At 39.1% G+C, this 14,173-nt stretch overlaps 2 long non-coding RNA genes across 2 annotated transcripts; both read left to right on the top strand.

Annotated features, from left to right (window-relative positions):
- The first annotated feature begins 2,365 nt into the window (after window positions 1-2,365).
- On the top strand, window positions 2,366-10,588 carry LOC121649764. The gene is made up of 3 exons (XR_006012169.1): window positions 2,366-2,376; window positions 2,794-2,799; window positions 10,385-10,588. It is a non-coding gene; the product is annotated as an uncharacterized LOC121649764 (long non-coding RNA).
- A 2,883-nt stretch (window positions 10,589-13,471) lies between these two features.
- On the top strand, window positions 13,472-14,072 carry LOC121650912. Its single transcript, XR_006012360.1, has 3 exons — window positions 13,472-13,578; window positions 13,722-13,784; window positions 13,883-14,072. It is a non-coding gene; the product is annotated as an uncharacterized LOC121650912 (long non-coding RNA).
- Window positions 14,073-14,173: the final 101 nt, after the last annotated feature.

The raw sequence follows: 14,173 nt of genomic DNA, 5'->3' as shown, positions 1-14,173 counted from the left end.
AAGTAAAATATGTAATCTGTTTTTCGTCTAAGTTCTGTGTAATTATTCCAGTTTCAATATATAAGTTATTACAGAAAGATTTTAGTGCCCTGTAGCAAGTACCCTGTAATACCAAAACATGAGGAAATGAACAAGGTAACAGAATTTATTAAGGCAAATGATCACTTAACAAAATCTGTAGAGGCCATGGGAGTGTCTGCTTATATGTAACATTGAAAAAACTTGTTAAGTGTTGAGGTGGCACATCAGAGCCTCTAGTACTTCGCTCCCCTCTTCTTCATCATCCCGAGCTATTAGAAGTACTGGCTCTTCTGCAGACATATCCAAATCATGCTGGTAGTTTTCTCCATGACTTTCATAAAGATTGTGAAGAGCACAGCAAGTAAGCACCATGGATTTGACAAGTTCAATGTCTGATGGAATGGATGATGGAATGCCAGCCTTTTCTGTTGAAGTAGTTGGTGTGGTATTCTTGTGGTGCTATTATTGGTATGTGTGAGCCATCAATAGCACCATCACACTGTGGAAGGCCCCACCTTTTCTCAAAGTATTCAGCCATGTCTTCAAGCTTTTCCCGGTCTGGAAAACAAATCGTTTAGGAACTAACAATGTGCAGGCAGCTTTACAGAAGTCCTGTGTTACGTCCCCTTCGGGACGTGAGCTAATTGATCATTGCCGACAGCTGGGACTTGTTCAGCCTGAAGATGCTGGGCCCTGATGTGTCTTTGGACTGGCTGCATCGGATGCCCATCACTCTCCTTCCCTCTGATTGGCTCGAAGGCCAACCAATCGCCTTGCAGCTTCCTGGAAACCAGGAAATAAAGAGCTGCTGCAGTGTGTAGTTGGGAGGGAGAAGTAGGGCTGCACATGCTGCTTCCCCTCACTTGGGATGAGAGAGGCTAATTAGCACAAGTGGCCTCTTCTCTTTGTGTTTGGCTGGATAATGGCGGCGATGTTTTACTGGGTGTTTGTTGTGCTGGTTGGTAGTCTGTTTGAGGTTGGACAGTTTGAGTATGTGCAGCGGGACCACTCCTGCCTGCACGTGTGTTCCCCGTGGGGGAACGGTAGAACAGTCCATTTAGTTTCACATTTAGTTTGGGCCTACCTTTTGTTCTACACTCAGTATTGGTTTAAGCATAGCTAGGCTTTCGTTTGTGTTCAGCCATTTTGTTATCCTTGTGTTAAGTTTTAGGTTTATGTTGTGTTGGGCTAGGTTAGGTTTTTGTTTGTGACGGATGTCACTTAGTTTATTGGAACTGCTGTTTTTTGGTTCGTTTCGTTATCACCCCGAGTTATGGACACGTTTTGGTTTTACTCGGCGGTGTTTGTGCTTGGTTTTGGGTTACATCTTTTGTCTTTATTTCAGCAGTTTCACTAACCCCAACACTTCACCATCTTTTGTTCCAGGTTTTATTTGTCGTTTTACATTTATGTCAATAAACTGTGTTGACTTTTACATCTGACCTCAACGTGCTTTTATGTTGCGCCCTTCCATACCCCTGATATGGGTCGTAACACCTGCACACACCGACACACTGATGATTTACTGACACCAAAAAGATGACCGATACTTCTGTATTCACTGTTGGTCGCCAGCTTCCACAGTGCAATGGCAACTCTTTTCCTCAGGGGCAAACAGGCTCTGAAGTTGGTGTTTTGCTTCTCCATCACTGGACGTAGCCGTGCACAAAGGTATGAAAATGTTTCCTCAGACATTCGGAAATTGCGGACCCACTGCATGTGTGTGAACCCCGGGACTGTCACATCCCACCATTCATTGGCCCGGCTGAAAGCCCAAATGACTGGTCGGCAGCGCTGCTTCAACAAAAGAAGAAGCATCTAAAGAAAAAAAAAAAAAAGAAAAAGAAGCACAACTTAATACACTATTAAGTCAATGTAATACAACATAATATTCCTTACAAACAAAGGGCATGTATAAAGGGGAGCAACATAAATAAGGAAATATGCGATTTAACATAGATATATATGAAACCTGTATCTTGTTAAATCATGTATATCCTTTCCAGCTTATGTTTCCTTTTTTTTTTCGAATTTCCTTATTTTTATGTTATGTTTTCATAAACAAAAGACTGCAGAATTGAAAATTGTTCTATTCTACAGTCATTTAGCACCCCCCTTATCCAACGCAACTTACATTTGAGAGGAAGAACAACACAAGCAAGAATTCAAACAAGATGGGACGTCATAATTAAGTAGTAGTCAGACTGCTGTGAGTCCAGTTGGACCCAGGTGCTGTCATAAAGTGCTAGAGGCAGTGCATATAATTTATTTATTTATTTATTTTTAGTTTTTTGTATGTCATTTTGTTTAAATACAACATCACGATTTCGTCAAACAATGTCAACTTGGGCATAAGTGCACACAGCTTATTCAGTACTTGGTTGAGCCAAAGAGCTGAACAAATCTTTCTAACTCATTACATTACAGTGCAGTTCATATTTAAGCTACCCATGTAATATCTTTTCGGGTACAGAGGTTATTTTGTACAAGTTAGTAAACATATGAGTACAACTACATGACATACATGATAACATGGCATGAAGTCGCTTACCCTGTGGCGCCTCTGTCTTTGTCTTTGCCGCACAACGGCGTATATCTCGTTCCACCGCAAGACCCAAGCCAGAAGTTTTCTTCTCTTTTTGGCTGTGTTGCTCTTTGCCACCCACAACCATCTGTTGTACAATGCGGCTTGTGATGTTTGTACAAAGAACCACAAGCTAAGCAGAACAAAAACAAGTTGCTGAATGGCCTCCATTGTTGTTTGTTCAGTAGCATCTCGTTTGCTGTCGTCGCACTAGAATGACGCCACACTAGGCATTTGGTCTAAACACCACCACCCAGTGGCAGTCCGACTTACAGTGGAAACGCTCACCAGAATTGGCTGGACCACTCAATATGCACCAGACCGTACCGTACCGGCCCAAACCGAACCGCTCAATGGAAACAAGGCTAAACAGGAGCCAGACTTACGGGATAAAAACATTAGCTACATGAAACAATAGATGTGAATAAGGGTTGCTAGAAACGTGACGGGTACATCTTGCTGCATTTATGAGTTGTTCACTTTTGTTCTATGGGTCTGATTCGGGTTAGAAGATGTACGGCCGCATGTTTTGTGTTTACATTATTGACTAAGTTACTTCGGTTTGTTCACTAGTTCTGCTGCTGCTTCTACGACGAAACAGCTGTTGTGCGTACTCCCGACAACTACTCCCGGCAGTTGACCAACCAGAGGCGCCGCATTCTCTTTCTGCTAGTTAAATGTGACATAAACAAAGGGGTTACAGTAGACCCCCCCCCCCCCCCCCCCCCACACACACACACACACACTTTTGAAATCAAATCTACGTCCTTGTTCTAATTAATTATTTACTGTCTTTAGTGACTGTTGTGAATAGTGCACTGTCCCACCAAAATAAAGATGAAGTCTCACATTTTCCTTTATGTTTACAGGTTTTTTTGTTGAACCTAGGTCTTTTGACTGTTTGCGCCACATTGCTGAATTTGGTAAGTCATTAAATAAACTGTTAATTTTATTTTAAATAAGAATGACAAAACTAAAATAGAAATGCATTACTGAAACAATAACTTTGAGCTTAACCACAAATGCATACTTACTAAATTAGTATTTAAAAGTAATTTTAACAAAATGAGTTATTTGGGAATTAAATGTTGGGTATGTATCTGTTATTATATTTTCATAATTGTAAACACAAATGACCATTTAAAAGGGGGGAAAACATATTCAGATAGTGTAAAGTTGATTGTACCTGACTGTAACAAAAATAATGAGAACAAATGTCTGCACATTGAAGCAAATAACAAATGTAAAGGTGGAAAGTGGGACCCAAAATATATATATTAAAAAAAGCATTAATAAATTCTGTCATTTCATTATGTTTTATGTAGCCTATGATTAAAAAAATTAAAACAAATGATTGCAGCTGTGTGATCAATTATTAAATTGTGCTTTTAATACTACGTTGAAACACTATATTGATAATAACTTAAAATTAATGAATACTCCCTTTGGAAGAAATTGCTTTTCTACTGAAGACTTAACAGACAACAACCAACTATTTCTACAACATAAATGCAAATGTCCATGCAAGATTTTGTCAATTGAATTAAGTGGTAAATGGGTAAGTTGTTCTTTCTTTCCTAGTCCTCGATGAATGTGGAGTTGCAAAGACTGTGGTACTTCTGTGTCACGAAGATCTGAGCTTCTTGCGAGTTTGACAGGTCATTTAGCTTGGTTTTTGTGCATTGTGTAATTTATCGTCATTGTTAAAATGCAATATTAAATGCATGTTTTCACCTACAGAATTTGAGACAGGAGTGCCTCGTGAAGGCCCTCACTGTGTTCCTTGGGGAAGACATGAACAATCTCTTCAAGGAGTATCTGGCAAGTAGCTCATACACATAATGTCAGACTAAAAGTTCACACTACATTCATTTTCCTTTTGTTGCTTGAGTTCTCTGTCCTGCAGTGGTCTTACAATGTTTTTGTGTATATTTTATTTTATTAGATTTGATTGGGAGAATAGTCTATGTAACTTTTTACATTGTTAAATCAAATACTGATCTGCTATCTCTTTTTTTATCAGGTTGGTCAGAAGGATGAACAAGAGCTGGAGAGGTCTACCATGGCAGTTTTTGTCATCAGAGAGGAGGAGGATCCTCTCCATCCACCATGTGACATTGGGATTGTTATCGATGGTGTGGAAATCCTCAGTGAGTTGCCATCAGTCGGACATTGTTATGCCATGTTGTTTGGCCTTATCTGTGCTCTAAATCTGAGCTATCCATGTGAGTTGAAACACACTTTTGATGCACTGCAGAAAATATTCATGGAGATAGAAATAAAGATAATGGCACGCAGAGTGTTTAGTCTGAATCCCAAGCCCAAGATGTAAGATTGATCAAAGTAAGATATTTGGATATGGCCCTGTCTCTGTTATACCTCATATTTAGGAAATTTGCAGAAGAATGGACAAGTTGTTCAATGTTCCTACCAGAGAAACCAGTTTTAACATGTTTAGTGATTTTCACTGTTCTCATATTTATAATGGTTTACATTCCGGTGATTATATCAAAGAATAGCCATATATTAGCAGTTACAAATACTTAAGGGCTATTACTTTATGTCTCAGGTTTTCAGGGAGATATAAGTTTGAAAAAAATTCTATTTGTGCACAAGGTCTTTTTTAATATGCAAAAGTACTGTGATTTTTTTTTTCCATGGTAAGTTTACAAAAGCTGTTACAGAAAGAGAAGAAGACGGACAGCGAAGAGCAACAACCGGTGTGGACATGTCTGAAGATCGGCGACCAAACTCCCAGGTTTGTAAAAGTTAAAATTCCTAACAATACATGTACATACTCAAGTTACTCATTTGTGAACAAAAGTGCGCTGACATCTCAATTGCCAGACTAATGGTCCATACAGAGTAGAACACACCAGACATAAGCGAGTTAGCATGTTGCTGTTATATTGAGGGTTAACCCGGTTATACTTGTGATCACTCTCTCAACTCAACATCAACTGATTAGAAAGAGATGTTGACCAAATTTGGGCGTATGTTAGCTAGAAAAACTGAAAAACGCGGGAGATTAACAACTGAGATAGGACTTGGGGCTTCTTGGGGAGCCGTTCCTTTCAAAGAGACATTCATATAGCTACCAAATCTGTCAAAGCCCTATAGCAGGTTGCTTCCCGCGGTCTCGATCAAGGCTTATTCGCTCCCTGCCAGCTTTCCTGCAGGAAACTAACAGTGACACCACGGATAAAGTAGGCACAACGTACGTACAATAGTCTCATTTGATATTAGAGTTACAATAAAATTAATTCAAGTAGATCTGTTTAGCTTAGCTCTGTCCCCCTAAATTCAGAATTGTATTCTATCTGAGAAGTTAATGTCATGTCCTGTTTTGAAATAGTTACCTATTTTCACAACTAATCGATCAATGTACATATGGCCCCAAATACGTGCTTCTCCTCTGTATTTACAGCATAATTTTTCCAGTTTTTTTTTCCAGTCAAGAGCCCCCCATAATGATATGAATTTTGGAACAGACCCCCATATGATAAGATTCCAAAATTTTCAGAGCTAGTGTACTGTGAAACATTTTTTAAATGTAAAAAAAAAAAAAAAAGAATGTTTTGCCACTCTGTCCATGTATTCCACTTGAAGAGTGACCTCAGAACTCTCTATTATTGTTTTGACAGGTGGACAATTCTGCAGTTGTAAGGTCAGCAAGACATCTATTAAATTTACTAACAAACTTGACCTCTGGACTGTAAAGAAATTTATAGAGATACTCATCAAGGAATTATTTAAGTGTGCTTAAGCAACAATGAGACTCCTCACATCCCCCCATATGAAAAGAACATGTGGGGGGCTGACTAACGGTGTGTTGCCATTAAACAGCATGGGGAATGTTACCCTTAAGGGAGATTTCTGGGTCGACCGGAGTTCAGAGGAGATACCTTGTTTGTTTGTGTGTTTTCTTTGTCCCTGTTTTCCAGAACAAAAGAAGCCACCAAATGGATGGGTGTCACAAGGAGGGGGGTAGACATCTGTGACTACACCCAACCAGACTTCTGCAACTCCAGCATGAGTCAGCAAAACTGTGTAGATTCAGACCCCTATATAAGGATTCCAGGATCAGTTAGAGGGAGTTCTGACTGTAACAGCAGCAGACTCCGTATTGTATTAGTCCAGGGGACAGACAATACCAATCCAGAATTCTGTATTTGCACATTTCTCATATCAATTGTAATTAATAAATTAGTTAACTGAGAGAAGTAGTCTGTCATATTTTGATCCATCAAAGAACACGCAGGAGAAGACCCTAAAGAGAAAAGTAGAAAGAAAATGTGTGGAACAGTACCGTATTAATTAGGAAAGTGGGAAATTAGTACCTGCCTATTTTAATACAATGGGAAGAAGTACCTGTTCTTTATTACTTGTGCATTTTTAAGGTTTTCTCCAACAACTTGGTGACCCCGACGTGATGGATCTGGTATGGCATAATTATTAAATGTTTTTGAATTTTATTTACTAAATTTTCTCTCTGCTGACACCAAATAGGATTTAAAGGATAATCATAATCATCCTCTACCCAGATCAGGCACTGAAAGACCGGTCATAAATGAAGGTAAGGACAAACCTTTTCTAAAAATTGTCCTCATTGAGTACCTTAAATTTAAGTGCCTGATCAGGTAACAGATGGTTTTAGTTTTGGTATGAGAAATGGGGCTTTAAGAAGTTGAAGAATAATAGAAGTAAAAGGAAAATACGCGTAAATGGTCTGGGACCATAAGGATCTGGGATCCTGAATAAAGGAATAGAAGTATAAGAGTTAAAGAGAAACAGATAAGAGAAAAAGAGAATAAGTGAAAAGTGTATCATTTTAAGTGTGGAGTGAATGAGTGATTGGATGTAGTATTTAGAAGTTTTAAAAGTGTTATGGGACTGGGGATTTCAAGAAATTGACCACAGAAGATAACAGATCTTCTGTAGAAGCTTAAGAGATGAAACAGAAAAGGTCGGGGACCTTAAAGAGAGAAACTAAGTAAAGAGAGGAATAATGTTTTGTGGTTCTTCCTTATGTAGAAGGTTTAGCTTTGCATTGCTTCATGTTGGAAATGAATTTTTCTAACATATTGGTTCTTTGAGCCGGATCCTAAATACTCATCTGAACCCAGTATGGAATCGCCGAGAGACTGAAGACTTTGCACAGCCAGGTCCGGGACCTGTAAAAAAGACCTCTACCTCAACGTTAGGTGGGAGGCCAGTCATCTGGGGTTCTGAGTCTGGCGTCGGATGGTGACAGGAAATCTGCCTTCTACAAGCGAGCAGTTGAGTATAAATCGTGTGATGAAATAAGTTTGTATGATTGCCTCAATCTTATAGTTAGACAAAACCGAGCTAGTGGGTTTTAAAGATAATGTTTGAATGTTTGAACCGGAGTAAAAAGGTTCTAAAAGATCAATTCTGTGCCAACAAGTTAAAGACAAAAAAAAAAAAGGCAAAATAATGTGAGTGTGTGTGTGTGTGTGTGTGACTGGAGACTCACATTCCAAAGCAACAGGCAGAGTGGACACCTCGCTGGTGGTTGAAAAGTTGAATAGGTTGTGAGAAATCTCATGAGAAATTAAAATAGGTTTTTGTGTCAGTAAAAACTAAATTAGAAGGAGATGCTAAATTTATGCATTGAAAGATTCAGATAATGTAAAATAATTTGGTCTGTCTGAGGAAATGTTTTGCTCTGCTCCAGAAACTTAATACATACACAAGGAATCTTTCTGAAGTTGAAGCTGATTGTCTGATTGAAAAGAAAGACACACTGTGCTTTATACTTATATACATACATCTAAAGATACATTTACATTATCAAGTCTGTGAGAGAAAACATATGCAACTCTTCTTGGAGAGACATACACACATTCTGCTGGATAATTATTAACCCTATTTTCCTTTCTTCTCTCCTCCCTCTCCCTTTTCCCTGTCTGAGACTTCCTTTCTTGAAATTCTTCACAGGCTGCAAATCCGATTCGACTCAGCTCATCCGTTGGAATAAAAGTCAGCAGAGACCCACTAAAAAAAAAAAGAATAATAATCACCACCATCTCCTATGAACTGAGACTGATACCCACCCCAACCTGCTCCACCTGATGCTCTACATGATTCAAGAGAAGAAACAAAGACATTTGATCTCCAGCAATTACCACCAGAGTTCCTCTGCTTTGAGTTTCAAAGAGACTGAAACCAGATGTTTGATGGACGTGTAAACTTTGCTTTGGATGGTAGGACACCATCCTCCACAGCGCTCCTGATCATGTGCTTTGTTCAGAGGACAAGAAGACCAAACCAAGACAAGAAACTAACTGTGAGCTCTGTAGTCCAGTTTCATGGAGGCGTGGCCACTGGATTTTGCAGAGGCGAACAGAGAGGTGGGTGCTGGGGACCTGAGGTCATGAGATTATCCATTTCTACTGACTAGAGACAGAATATACATGTGGTCAAAAGGGTCATTGGCCATAATAAAAAAGGCAGTTTGCCATCTGGCTGATCCACGGCAGAGCTGACTCGGAGATGGAAGCAGTCATGTGACCAGTCGACACATTGATGGTGAGACTGTTCTGATTTCATACTATAAATAATTAATGGTTTGATGCAAAACTTTGTTAATATACTGAAGATAAACAGATCTACATCTTTTATGGAAAGAAAGTGCTAAAGAGTAAACAGAAGAAAGCTTCATTTCTAGACATTTCATACACATAAGACTAGTTCAAAACTGTGAAAAGAGATACACATATACGCACACACACACACACACACACACACACACACACACACACACAAGCTCACTGCAACGAAGTATCTGCTTGCTACTGACCCACATGACGTTACTAACCCTGTGTTGTTTTCATGATTTACAAAGAAGAAAATATGTTTAGTGAGCTGGAGGCAACAACATTTCCTCAGTCATCCAACGCTGATTCACACCTTTGACAAAAAATAGATAAAAAATAAAAACAAGATTGGAAATCATTTTTTATTTGATCCCTTCAGATACATTATTATGGTGACTCACTGACACATGAATTTATATTTCCTCCAGATTACCCTAATTGCTCCTCAAGGATCTGATAAGATGGTATTTCTCTCATTCATACGTCTTAACAAATGGGAGAAAGTAAATCCTGTTTCTGCCAGAGGTTTGAATGCCAACATACTGATCCTTATGTGCATTCACATAAATACTGCAGTTTTCCCTGGTTGGTTCTGTGTGGTGATGCAAATTTCCTGAAAAATTTCCTGAAAAAGTGTGTGCGTGATTTGCACTAAAACTGTTCATGTGTCTCTGGGTCCTGATTATTTTAAGTTTGTTAACAATTGGCTTAAGTTAAGGTTTTGATAATCCTGGTATTGTGTTTATAATTTACATTGAACAATAACTGAATCTGAAACAGCTTTTAGGGATATAGATTTAAGGCCTGATATATTTCAGTCAAGTGCACTAAGGATCCAAAATCTGTCTGAAAACGGATGAATCAAAAAATGATTTGCTTGGAAGAAAATTGTTACGGCCATTGCTCATTGCTGGCAGCTGCGGCTCATTCTGCCGCTGATTGTCTGATCTGGAAGCGCTGCCTGGAATGGCTGGAGCCGACACACTTCTGTCTCCGCTCCTCTGATTGGTCCAGACATGGCCAATCAGGCTGCAGCTTGTTAAGCGCCGAGGCTGAAAGGGCTGTAGCCGAGGCCGGTCTGGACGGGAGGCTGGATTGGAACAGGCCGCTTCCTCTCACGTAGTCTTTGTGTGTTCGTGGTAGGAACGTGGCTGCTTAGCACAGGTGGCCTCGTTCCGAGTTATGGCGGATTTTGGTGGTAGCATGGCCTACTGAGTGCTCGCTGTGCTTCGTGTTAGTGAATCTTTTGTGGGGCAGACCATTATTTGGACACAGCAGGAGGATTCCTGGCTGTGGTGCGTCCCATGTGGGGACTTCGGATGGTTCTGTTTTTAGTTTGGATTCACCTTAGTTTACACACTCAATTCAGTTCAGGCTCTGTTACACTTTAGTTTGTGTTTCTGCCACAGTGTTTATTTTTGATTTGGTGTTGGGCTAGATTAGTGTTTGGTTTTGGTTGTGACTTCCATCACTTTAGTTTATGGATCTGCTGCTCTTTTGTTTGGTTTTAGTTTCACCGAGTCTCTGTACAGTCTTTTGGTTTTCACTCGGTGGTTTTTTGGTTTAGGTTCTGGTATATTTCTTTTAGCAGGTCCGCTAACCCCAACACTTGTTTATTTTGTGTACTTTTTTTTGTTACAGGTTTTCATTCATCGTTCACGGGTTTCAATAAAATGGATTTATTTTACCTTTACCATCTGTCCCCAGCATCATCTTTTGTTACACCCAATCATGCCCCTGAATCGGGTCGTAACAAAAATAAATTCCAAATACTTAGAGACAATGGTGATGAATGTGAATTAGAGTAAATTAACAATACAACAAATGTACGTTGATATAGATATTATTTTTAGGTTATTATTTCTGTAATAATACAGGAAAGTGCTCTATAAAATATATACAGAGAGGTACAGTAAGAAAGTAGAACCTATTTAATAACCATGGATATTTTAAATCTGATTCTCTTTTAAAAAGAGGGATTTGTAAAAGATGAAAAGAGAAAAAGCTGCTTGAGCAAATTTGGCTGATGGACATATTATTGAAAGAATATTCAAATTGATTTTAAGTCCATGTCATCTTGGAGTTCAAAGCATTGATAAGAGATCTCCAAAACAATTGATGTTTTCCAAAAACAATATAATGAATTTTAAGGATCTTTATAAAATGCAGGACAAATTTACCTGCTTTGATTCGGCCTTTCTGCGCAGAACCAGTGACGTGACTTTGACAAAGTTTTCTGACTCTGACCCCAATGTACAGACTGTTTCCTTTAACATTTTTTCTTCCAGCAGGTTCTCTTCCAGGATGCTGCTTCAGTTTCTTTCACAAAGGCTGATGTTTCATAATGCTGCTAACTCTGATTTACAGGACACACATTTATTTTTCTGAAAGGCAGGACTGATGGCATGGATCTGTCTATAGATGAAGAATCAACACTAAATCTTTTTAATTATATGTCTATTTCAAAATCAAAAAATGATATTGTTCTATATGACATTTTGAGCTAAACTTTTACAGGTGATGGGTCCATTTGAAGTGAGTGAAGTAACGTCACATTCAGGCAGACTAAAGGGTAAAGGTGAAAGTTGGTTTTATCTTAATCAGTGTGCTTGTTGACCTTACGTCTATGGCTCTACTGATTCTTTGTTTACAGGCTGCATCCTGGAATTTCAGATGATTCAGAGCCCGACTGCATCTTGTAAGTTTTTGGAAAAATTCTTTCCCTTTAACATCTGTTAAAGCTGTTCCTCCAGTCTTCACCCCCATTACAGGTAATCACACCTTATTAGCTAGAACCAGTGATGTTGGAATTAAGGTTATATTATCTCCTTGTTTTGTTGTTTAACTACTGTTAATGTTTCTGACTGGCACAATATGAGTAAATTAATGTTGCTAGAGCTCTTCCTGGTCATGTCAATTACTCTTTTCCTGACTACCACTTCTATTCTAACTGACCATGCTCACATTGGTAGTTTTGTCTCCCACCGTAAGAGATCCACATCAACTGAATTCTCCATAACTCATAATTCTCCTGTCTACATAAATGCCGTTGGGAGTCCCACAAGGTGTTCCGGATTAGTATAAATTAGTGGACCAGGTTGCAGCTGGTTTTTAATCCATTTTCCTGTTTTATTACTGTAAATAAGAATGTGGATAGAATAAATTATATCTAATATAATCTCCAAAGGCTGACCATCTAGTTGACTAGAGATGCTTTTTCTGGTCTTTCCCAGCAATTGGAAGCTACTTCACTGATGTCTTATCAAAACAGGATGGCTTTAGATTTTCTCTTAGCAGAAAAAGGGGGTGTATGTTCAATGTTTGGCGATTCTTGTTGTACTTTCATTCCTAATAATACAGCTCCTGATTACTCTGTTTTTCATGCTTTGGCTGGTCTGCAGTTTCTTTCTAATGAGCTTAAAGAACAGTCAGGTGTGGAAACTCCTTTTAATGACATGATGACAGTGAGTGTGATTCTGTGGTGTAAATTTCACATATAGTAGTATTGACCTCTTTGTGAGAGGTCAAAAGAGGGAATTGTAAAGAAATTTATAGAGATACTCATCAAGGAATTATTTAAGTGTGCTTAAGCAACAATGAGACTCCTCACATCCCCCCATATGAAAAGAACATGTGGGGGGCTGACTAACGGTGTGTTGCCATTAAACAGCATGGGGAATGTTACCCTTAAGGGAGATTTCTGGGTCGACCGGAGTTCAGAGGAGATACCTTGTTTGTTTGTGTGTTTTCTTTGTCCCTGTTTTCCAGAACAAAAGAAGCCACCAAATGGATGGGTGTCACAAGGAGGGGGGTAGACATCTGTGACTACACCCAACCAGACTTCTGCAACTCCAGCATGAGTCAGCAAAACTGTGTAGATTCAGACCCCTATATAAGGATTCCAGGATCAGTTAGAGGGAGTTCTGACTGTAACAGCAGCAGACTCCGTATTGTATTAGTCCAGGGGACAGACAATACCAATCCAGAATTCTGTATTTGCACATTTCTCATATCAATTGTAATTAATAAATTAGTTAACTGAGAGAAGTAGTCTGTCATATTTTGATCCATCAAAGAACACGCAGGAGAAGACCCTAAAGAGAAAGGTAGAAAGAAAATGTGTGGAACAGTACCGTATTAATTAGGAAAGTGGGAAATTAGTACCTGCCTATTTTAATACAATGGGAAGAAGTACCTGTTCTTTATTACTTGTGCATTTTTAAGGTTTTCTCCAACAGGACCTACCGAACCCATAACCTCTGGACCTACCGGGCCCATAACCTGTGGACCTACCGGGCCCATAATCTCGGGACCCACCAGTTGTAGGGACCAAACAGTCCAAATTACTCCCAGGTGCTGTGAAACTTTACACAATAAGAAACACAAAGTAACTTTCAACTTTCAAACATTTGAAAGGTTGTTTTATTAAATTACAACTCTGGATAAAATAATGTGATTCGCCTATCATCTCACCATATATGATGGTGTTCTTTTAGACCTGGAACCACTCAAGAGAGAGAGAGAGATTATCGGCCTAATGTTCACACCGAAATGACTAGGTCAGTCATCATTACTTTGTTTCATTATGTTATTTTGATCAGGAGAAGCATTTTTTATACTCTGTTTTGTTTTATGACAAGTGACTGTTTTATAACAGGTCTTTTCCAGGCCTCTTTGGACCCAAAGGAAAGCGCCGCTGCCGAGGGATCAACAACTTCACACCTGTGAAGGAAATCCAGTTTACGTTTTATTTGTTGCCCAAGTTGTCTGAGCGTACTCCGAATGGTAGTGAAGAATTTTTTCACCTGCAAGCAGGCTTGGGACGACGTTCTACATTAATACCAGAGAACTACACCCATGATGAGGTACATAGGGCACCATCCCATGTTGACAATGTAAAAGCTAATAAATAAGATGTTGCACATATACTAGCATAATAACACTTCAA

Source organism: Melanotaenia boesemani, chromosome 12 (genome assembly GCF_017639745.1).
Source record: "Melanotaenia boesemani isolate fMelBoe1 chromosome 12, fMelBoe1.pri, whole genome shotgun sequence".
Classification (NCBI taxonomy): domain Eukaryota; kingdom Metazoa; phylum Chordata; class Actinopteri; order Atheriniformes; family Melanotaeniidae; genus Melanotaenia; species Melanotaenia boesemani.
This window is presented reverse-complemented; position numbering and strand designations above follow the sequence as displayed.